At 40.5% G+C, this 10,149-nt stretch overlaps 1 pseudogene; it reads right to left on the bottom strand.

The window, feature by feature from the left end:
* Positions 1 to 1,620: 1,620 nt before the first annotated feature.
* LOC125356151 lies at positions 1,621 to 2,287 on the bottom strand (annotated as a pseudogene).
* Between the last annotated feature and the right edge of the window lie 7,862 nt (positions 2,288 to 10,149).

Genomic DNA, 10,149 nt, shown 5'->3' with positions numbered 1-10,149 from the left:
TGTTGGAGAAAGGTGCCCAAGCTGGCCTTGGAACTCATAGATCTCCTTACCACTGCCTCCTAAGGGATGTGATTATAGGCATACACCATGAAGCCTAACTCGGAGATTTATTACTTTTTAAAATAGGGTTTAAAATAATAATGATACATTTTAGATGTATGTAGAGATGTTTGCTGAGAAAAAAAATTCAACTTCACTGTTTGAAAGTTTTGTTTTTAATAACTAAAAGAAAGGAAGTGGTGCTGTGGCTCAAGTGGCATAGTGCTAGCCTTGAGCTGAAGTGCTCAGGGATAGTGCCTAGGCCCAAAGTTCAAGCCCCACAACCGACAGAAAAGAAAAAAAAAAAAGAAAATCTTCCAGGTCATCCTCATTTTTTTTATGGGATTTAATCCAAATTCCTTATGAAAATCTCTTCAATCTAATCCTAACCTGCCTCTCCAGGCAGCAGCTTCTGCCAGTTGTATTTACTCCATCTTCCTGTTTGTGGCCCATGAATTCCTTGCTCTTTTATACACAGCTCTTTTACCTTTACTCTTCCCTTGTCTGAAATCACCTTTTCTACCGTTTGCTGCTATTCTTCCTTTAAGAGCAGAAAGCAAACATTATAACTCAAAAAAAGTAATTGTTTCTTTACTACTCTCAGAGTTCTTGTTTTACCCTTTCATTAGAACACACAGAGCCTTGCTGTATATTTGCTTAAGTCCCTCTCACCAAATGCATTACAGCTGGGCACCTGGACAACAAGCGCTGGTTTCTTAAACTTGGTCTCCAGTTGTAGGCCAGAATTTGACACAGAAGGTGTGTCCATAAAGACAGGTTTCCCCTGGGGTAGGAGAGAAGAGGATACGGGATTCCAAATGATGAATTTTAACTGAGATAGAGCTAAATGGAATTCATCCTGCAGCAGCCAAATTTGTATTTCTTTTCTTTTTTTTTTAAGGAACAATATTTATTCCTTTTCCAAATGTTACAGTAAAACCAGGTGAAAGAGAATGGTTTTTAGCAATTAGAAAAAAGTACAAATCTGGGATTTGGCCATTAAAAGTTATTTACAACAATGAGAGAAAAAAAAAAAGACAAGAAGTTGTTTCACATTACAGACCTCCCTCCCGCCCCAAAGCCTAATACTTACCAAGAGACACAGTTGATTCACAAGCTGGAGATGTGAACTTGAGTAAGACATTTATAAAAACCTAGACAGGGGCAATGCCCTCCCCAGCCCAGGTGCCACTAGGCACAGCACAGAGACTAAAAAACTCAACAAGGGAAGGCTGGACACTAGGGTTTGGGAGTATAAGCACCCCACTTCTGGCTCAGGGATTTGAGGAGTAGGATAAACCAAACCTACTTGGAAAAGAACTGGGGGGGGGGGGGAACCAGCAACTGCCTTCTGCAGGGGTGGGGACAAGGAAGAAGGTAGGGCTAGGTTCAGGAGCATTTTCACATCACTAACCTAACTTGGGAAACTGTAAGGGACCATCTTCAACTGGCCATAAGAGAAAGCCCAGATGGATGATGGGAGAATCCACAAGAGGGAGAGGAGAAGGAACGCGGCTGGGCGGGGGGGGGGGGGGGGGGGGGCACAATAAGCCTCGTCCTTTCTGGACACAGGAAGGCTGCCAGGGCACCAGATCCAGGCAGTGACCTCTTTAAGGGCAGCACAGTTTTTGCAGCTTAGAGATCACCCACCTGCCCCCACCCAGCTACTCATTCTGCTCAGCGCTGGCGGATGCAGGGCCACTCTCGGGCCCTGAGGGAGTGGACGGCTCTGCAGCCTGGGGCCCTGCCTCCTCTTCTGCGTCTCCTCCCTTGGAGGCAGCACTAGCCTCTGCCCCCTTGGCCTGGGGTTCCTGGCTCTCGGGGGTGGCAACAGCCTTCCCTTCCTGGGCAATGCCCTCGTCGCTGCAGGCGCCCATCTCGCCCTGCTCCTGCTCTTCCTCTGTGGGAGAGGAGGCAGAAGAATCGCCCCCGCCCTCCTTCCGATTTCTCGTGAAGGACAGGCCGCTCAATTTGAAAGGCTTCTTCAAAGAGAATTTCTTCTTCTTCTTGGGGATCTCCTTGGGGGGAGCCTCCCCCTTGGCCTGGCTAGGGGGTGCTGGCTTAATGGCATCACCAGTGGCCCCGGCTGCCTCATCTGTTCTGTTCACCGGGGGCGACTCCCCTTCACCCTTGGGGGACAAGTCTCCATTGCTTTTCACGTGGCCATTCTCCTGTCCCTTGGCCTTCGCGGGGGAAGCGCCTGCAGCCTGGTCGGTGGTCACGGAGCCTTAGCGCTCTGGCTGCCCATGATTAGGGGGGGCAGGGGGTTGCCTGCTGGGGGGGTGGGGTCGCCCAGAGCCTCTCCGGGCTCGCGGCGCAGGGGGACTTTGTATTTCTTATACAGTAGGTTCTTCTACTGGAGTATGCAAGACAGGCTTCTTAACTTGTAAGATCCAGGAAAACATGAAAATGCAGGGCTTCTTGTTAAGAAAAATACTATCACAGCAAAGTATTACTCTAAGAGAAGGGCCATTGTGAGTGTGGGGGCCCCGTGTGTCTTGAGGCTATAATGGGAATGTGTTTGTGCTGCCCCAAAGTCTATTATAATTGAAAGCTTGGTATATAGGATAGTGTCCTGGAAATGTATGCACTAGGAAGTGTTATGGAAACTTGAATAGGGCCTACTGAAAGGTGATTGGGGTGTACCCTCAAAGGGGATTGTGGTACCTCTCTCTCTCTCTCTTCTGAACCTGAGATACAACGATTTGGTTCGATCCATTTTCCCACCACGATGTGCCACTACTCACCACACTCACCAAAGGCCAAACAAACTTTACTACTTGATCTTAGATTCAGACATTTAAAACTGTGGGTTAAATAACCCTCTTCCCTTATGGCTTTAATTTCCTCACATATTTCCCCGTTGTAATACAATACTGACTTTTATAGGATGTAAGGGACACATCCATGAAACCAAACATAGTTCTTAAAGCTACTAAGGTACTGAGGCTTCCTACTTCTCTGTTTCCTTGAGCCGCAGCACTGGTTGCACGCCTGTCCTGAGTGACGTACTAACAGAAAATGGGAGTACTCAAATAGAAACTTACCAAATCTATATGTCGCCCTCCCAAGTTAGTATGATCTTCAAAAACGGTCTTCCTTCAGGAGGAATAATATTATCTCATTTGCAGAAAAAAATGGTTGGACCTGGGGAATATATTATGTTAAGTAACATAAGGCTCAGAGAGACAGAGAACATATTTTCTCTCATATGTGGAAGTTATGAATAAATTATAAACATATATGAAAATATATCCATGGCCATATGCAAATATACACCAATGAATTGACTAAAGTATGGTATATATGGGGAAAGAGTCCAGTGATGTAAGTCCTTTGAACAACTATCACAGTTTAATAGAATGAACATCAGGAAGCTGTTGTTCATCAGGGGGTGGAGGAGGTCAAGAGGACAGGGAGCAAAGGAATGGAGACAGGAAAGGTGGGCAAATACAGTCATCATATCCAATTCACATAAGTAAAAATAGAACCAGGTAATTTGAGGGGATGAGTGGGCTTGGGAAAGATGGGGGAGAACAATGGAAGGGAGACAGGGATCAAGATGCATTTTATTGATAAGCCAACATGATATTGAATTAAAACTCATAAGTACAACTACTTAAAGATACTTTTAACCATCTTCAGCAAACCACCCCAAAATCTAATGCCTGAATCTTGAATATAGGTACCTATTCTGTCATCAGCATCATGGTGCTAACTTATTGGTAGTTACGTGTTACATAGGCATGTGTTATAACACATATGTTATGTAAATTATATGTTGTATAAGCACATGTGTCACAGCAAGATAATAACATCATTTACCATCATTCAATCATTTTTCTACCATCAGGTCCCATCTCTCAACTCATACATGAAAAGACTTAGAGAAAACTGAGCACAGAATCTTATGGGTGGAGAAGATATTTTCATGTGAGTCTCATTCAAGAATCTTTATATTGCTTTGTAACTAGATCCTTCATGCTTTAACATTGTTGGTATTTTTATTGTCACAATGTTGTTAGTTTATATTCCTCTCTCATATTACCCAATGCGTTGTTATATGTATAAAAATCTATTTAATGCATATATATTTGTCTCATATATGAATATTTTACTAGATTCATTACTTCTAAAGGTTATACATTATATATTCTCAGACTTCCTCAGAATATAAACACATGCAAATACTTGATTTCTTTCTTGGCAGTAGTCAGACTTCTCATTTCTGTCTGATGTTTAATTGTGTGGCCCAGAATTTTCGGAAGGGGGGGGTGAGTTATATAAAATGTCTTATTTCAGATTAAGCTTAATGCTTCAGCATCACTTACTACCTTGTTTATTTTTAAATAGTTCATTTTTAGCACTTTGGAAAAACCCTACTCCTGGTCATTATTTTCTAAAATCTAGACCAGCATGCTATTAAATATTTCTTACTCTCTACTAAGATTATCACATAGCTCTTATTCTTTTACCTAAAAAAATGATATATTGTGTTAATCACTTTCCCTCCATATTTGAATAAGAAATAGTCTTTATATTTCCAGAGTAAGCCATATTTAGCAATGATGGATGATTCTTTTGATATACCATTGTATTTGGTTTGCTAACCATTTTATTTTCATGTCAAATTTATAGTGAGACTAATCTATAGTTTTCTTTAGCATGCTTTCAATATTATACTGCTCCAAAAAAAATTGTAGGATGCATTTCTGTGGCAGCATGGCTGTATTGAAGAACGAGGTATAGTACTTCTAAAATCTCCATAGCCATGTTGTTTGCAAATTTCCTAGAGAGTACTGCATTTATTTTCAGTGTTTTATTTATTTTTTAATTTATTTCTTTACACAAGGAATTTCTATTTGGCCTTTTCTGCTTTCATCCCTTTATCCTACAGTCACAGAGACAAAAATGAGAATTCTACTTCCCATGTTACATATTGCAAGTAAATCAGTCAAGAAATAGTAAAACATCTGTGGGTTGAGAATAAGATCAGGGCCCCACTCTGCAATCTGTGAGGCCATCTTAAAGCAGAATTCTATCAGCTGAGCTCAATACATTCCTCTCCTGATTGGTTGAATGCCATAGTATCTTGGAATGATAGTATTCCAAGAATTAATACAAGCTCCGCTAATACTCCTGGAAGAATTTAGGTTCTCTCCATCCCCTGATACATGGTGACCTTGTAAGGTATTCAAGTGCCCTCTAAGAAGACTAGGAAGAAGACTCAATGCATAGTCATAATGTTACTTAGGATTGTACTCTCAATGTATAAGATTCTTCTTTTAATCAAGGTGCTCTGTGACCTTCCTCAGTCCTAGAAATGTAGTTACTTCAGTGATCTTTTCAACATCCCATGTTGGGCCATAATTTACCAAACTATGACTTTGTCTTTTGCTCAGACATATAAGCCAAGAATAACTTTACTGAGATGTCTTCTAGGGTTTTTTTTAGCCACTAACTAAAGATCTCTGCAAATTCCCATAGCTGTAGTCACCTCTTGCTCCCTCTAGTTGTTAAATTTCACAAATAGGTCTCTTCACCACTGAAACTCCCCATACTGGTTTTATTAGGGTAAATACTGATTTTTTCCAATGTCTCTGTATCTTCTGTCTGTACAGGACACTGTTTACATCAAAGAAAAATTTCTATTTAAGTTCTATTTTATAAATAAAATCCAAATTGAACCACTCCAATCTGCTAAATATGGCTCATATAATCCAGATTTCAAATAAATATACATACATCAACGCATACAGCTATATCTAAAGTTGTGTTTTTCCTTCTTTGAACACCCAGAAAAGCATTCTCATACACATTAAGAAGAGCCTTGCCAACATAAATTGGCAAAACTCTACAATTCTTTGGTGCTTAAGTCTTATTTTGGGGGAAGTCCCCAGAGACATTCTGGATTCTAACTTTTGAATTATGCAGAAATAAAAGGACGCAATTGGAAAACCACCTTACCTTGAAGAGCAGTTCTCTCAGCTGGAGAAGTTGTAATATCATTAAACAAGATACGATTCATGTTGGTATGTAAGAAGAGCTCTAAGTTCATAAGGAAAATAGAGAGGAGAGAATTCCATCCTGTGTCTTATGGTCTCACTCTTCTCCAATAGTAAAGCTCTTAAGACTTGCATTCCATTGACATAGCACCTTAGTCAAGAACATGCTTCTTTCCTGCTTCTTTCCCTCATTCCTAATTGTCTCATCAAAACTCTGGGATGGGCAAAGGTTGCAAGTTTTCCCTCCTATATGGAAACTAGAATTAGCTTGTAAACTTATTAGGAAACATGCTGGGTGGTCTACAAGTGTAAACAAATGTATTAACTGAAATATGATACATTCAAGGAAGAACTCAAATAGTGTAAGAAAGGCCAAGCCAAAGTTCAATAAAATAAACACCAGGAAATTGGGTGGGGCGGGGGGGAGGGGCATATGAATAAAGGGGAGAAAGTGGGAGAATGAAGTCAAGAAGTCAATGTATACCCTATAGATTAAGAAAAACAAGAGGAGTAGATTGAGAGTGATGAGTGAGAACATTTTTAAAGGTGGCATTGAGCAAGACCCATTTGTATCCCTGAACTGCATTGTTGAATGGCAACTTCTTGATATAACTACTTAGCTAAATTTTTTTTATTTTAAATAAAACCATGTTGGATGGAAAAAATAACTCTGGAATGGTACAAGAATATCAATGAGATGGCTATTTCAGCTTATGTTTTGGGATAAGGGTCCTCCCTGATATGAAAGAATACACACACACACACACACACACACACACACACACACACACACATATTAAAGTAGTCAAGGAGATGAGCTACTTCCTTCAGGGTAAAACTTGTTCTTTGAATGAAGAATTTCTTTATTTTCTGTGTTTGCAAAAATATTTTATAGATCTGATCTTTGAAACTCTGAAATAATTCATCATTGAAAACATCTGTCTCCCAATCACTTTATTAATAATTCTCTACTGATATTAGCCATTTTTCACAAGTATAAATATGCTTGTATGTGACTAGTATATATTTATATTTGGTATATTCAAAGATGAGTAAAACAAGATCATTGCCCTCAAAGAACTTATAGCCAGTGCTATTGTGATTATATTTCTCTTTGTACTCTAACCAGGAAGCCCTCAAATAATAAGCTCTCAGAAACACTCCCAGATAAAATGGTTTCCAAACAGAAATCATTATTAATAGGTTCATTTTAACATCAACAACAACAACAAATTGCTGTGTTTACTTCTCTAGATTTAGTGATTGCATTGTTAAGATTCTTCTAAAGAAAGCAAGCACACAATTCAATACCTGGGCTTGGCATGATGAATATTCCATTCACAAGGAAATAAGACCAACAAATCTCTGGATTAGAGGGGATTGTAGAAGCCACGTGCAAGTATCTGCTCAAAAAATGGGTAATATAAATGGAACAATGAATCCAAATAGTGAATCTTAACTTATACAGAAAGTACAATAAAAATTGTTTTCAATATTTATAACATTAATAGGGACCCTAGAAGGAATATATATTTTTAAAGTTACATTCAAAAATGAAGTGAAACATCTAATTTTTCCAACAGAAAGAGTGCCTGCTCAAGGCATCTACCATTTGTCAGAAACATGTTGAGATTTGGAACCATCAAAAACTAAACTATCCAATTCAGTCAATCCTTGAAATGAAAATTATAAATATCCTGGTCATCATAAGAACCCCTTTAAAAGTGAGCATATGTTTATGCAAGATATCATTATGGCTCTGTTTTCTTTACCAGAAGTTCCCAACCCAGCCCTTGAATAAGGAGAGGAGGCCAGAATCAGGCAGGAAGTGACCATTACAGAAATTCTGGATGACTGTGGGACTTGTGTGTGTTTTCTTAAGGCTTTCTTTTACTACTGCTTTTTAAACTTTTTTTTTCTTGCTAACTGGTCCAGAAGGCAAATTATAAGGTGGAATGAGAAAGAGATGAAAACTCCCAGCAAAATGATGACATGTCAGTCCTTTTAAAAGATGCTTGGAAGACTCTTTACAATGGATCCTGTTGATTTTTAAGCACCCAAAATGTGCAAATCGTTGCATTATTTTTCATCATGCCAGAAAGTGTTTGCATTTTTATTTTTATGGGGCAGGAGCAGATGAATTCCTAGAAAAGAAGCTGGCCCCGTGCCATCCCTCCAAGGCTTTTGTGGGTGAAGATCCAGAAGGCCACCAGTAAGTGTATTGTCTACCATTTGTAGATAACTTTTCCAACCTCTACCATCCCACTATAACCCTATAAGAGAAGTAATGAAGATCTTAATTTAACAATATGAGAATTCAGAGAGAATAAAGGGTATTCTAAACTGCAGTTGTGTGTAATAAGATTTAATTTCAATCTTGATGATTCCCTAAATTAATTTATCCAATACGGTCACTTGGGCAAGTGTTTCCTTCCCAGGGTCTCCACCCTCCTTTAAAGTTCCATGCATGGGTGAAACTTTCCCAACCACTTCAGTGAAAAAGAAAAGATAGCTATAGCTGTCATACCATCTCCAAATCAGTTTTGGAATGTGGATAGATATTGTGACTTACCCTTCATGAGACTGTGAATACTCACAGAATATGAACAGCCACAGAACATGGCACAGGATAGGATGCTATTCCTGTGATTATTTTGCTTTAGGTAAGATTCTGTTTTATTAGCAGACCCAGTCTGGCTCTCCTGTGGACTTTGAAGAAACAAGCTTCTGTGCTGTGAGCTTCCTAGAGAGAAGGCAGCAGGGAAGGGAACTAACTGCAGGTGACCTCTAGGTGGCCTTCAGCAATAGCCAGTGAGCAGTCAGGACCCTAAGCTCTTGTAGGCCATGAAGAGATGACCTCTGCCAAGAACCTCAGCAACCGTGGAAATGTGTGCTCTAGTCAAGCCAGGAAGATGTCTTCATGTCTAGCAGATACTAAGCAGAGAGCCGAACTCAGCTTTGCCTGGATTTCTGCAACTACATTCACAGCAACCATGAATGTGTCTTGTGTTAAGTCACATTGAGATTTATTAATGCAATAGCTGGACTTGACCCATGTTCTACCATCCCAAGTCTCATTTCTTGATCATATGAAAAAGAGCTGATCTACATTAGTAGCTTATCAAATAGGAACCTAACTAAGGAATAGAGGAGGCTCAGCAGTCTCTGTAGAATGACTGTCCCTTCAGTGAGGCAGCATTGCTCATGAATCGCATCTCCATGAGCATGAGAAGCACACAAGGAACAGAGTCAGACTCGCCCACCTCCTCCCTCAACCTAGAGCCATCTAGTTACATAGAAAAAGTTATGGAAACCTATATTCTGTATGTTCTGTTTTTTATTTTCTTTTTTGTTTGCTTGTTTGGACAAAATCCATCATTTTCTCAGCTGCTTTTTTTTTTTTTTTTTGGTGGGGATGAGGAGGAATAACTGGATTTTGAATTCTTCTGCTTTCATTGCTTATGGCTTGTCAGGGATGGCTATACCTTTAAGACCTGGGACTGCTGGATGTTATCCACGCCTACCTTCTCCCCGGATCTGGAACCTCCCCCAGAAGAGGGAGCCAAACCAGCCCCCCCCCCTTGTCTGCGAGCACATGTCTCATAATGGCGCCGGGGACCGGTCCTGGGGGGACTGTGGTCTCCGCCCCTGTGGGAACTTCCATGACATCACCATGATGGACTGTTCATTAGCCAATCGTTAATACCTAGTTAGTCCCTCCTCTTCCTGCCACCATTACTGTTATATAAACCTCTCCTCTGAATAAAACTTTGGGAAGTCGGTAGTCCATCAGACGGCTCCCCGAAATCTCCGTGTCCAGTGTCTGCTCTTAAACATAAGGGGTGCTTGGAATGGGTGGTTTCCACGGCTCAACCCCATTTCAGTTTAGCCCCAACCTGGACATGCTTTGGCCTCCCTTGGGCGGGAGAAGCATGTAGGGCTGTCCCCACAACCATTGTAGCACGACAATGGCTGGCCTCTACCACCTGAGCCTCCAGTTTCAGCTTTTTGCTGGTTAATTGGAAATAAGAGTTTCTCAGATTTTTCTTCCCAGGGATGGCTTCAAACTGGGATTCTCTGATTTCAGCCTCCCAAGTAGCTAGGA

Source organism: Perognathus longimembris, chromosome 1 (assembly GCF_023159225.1).
Source record: "Perognathus longimembris pacificus isolate PPM17 chromosome 1, ASM2315922v1, whole genome shotgun sequence".
NCBI lineage: Eukaryota > Metazoa > Chordata > Mammalia > Rodentia > Heteromyidae > Perognathus > Perognathus longimembris.
Note: the sequence above shows the minus strand (reverse complement) of the source record. Positions and strands in the feature narration are given on the sequence as shown.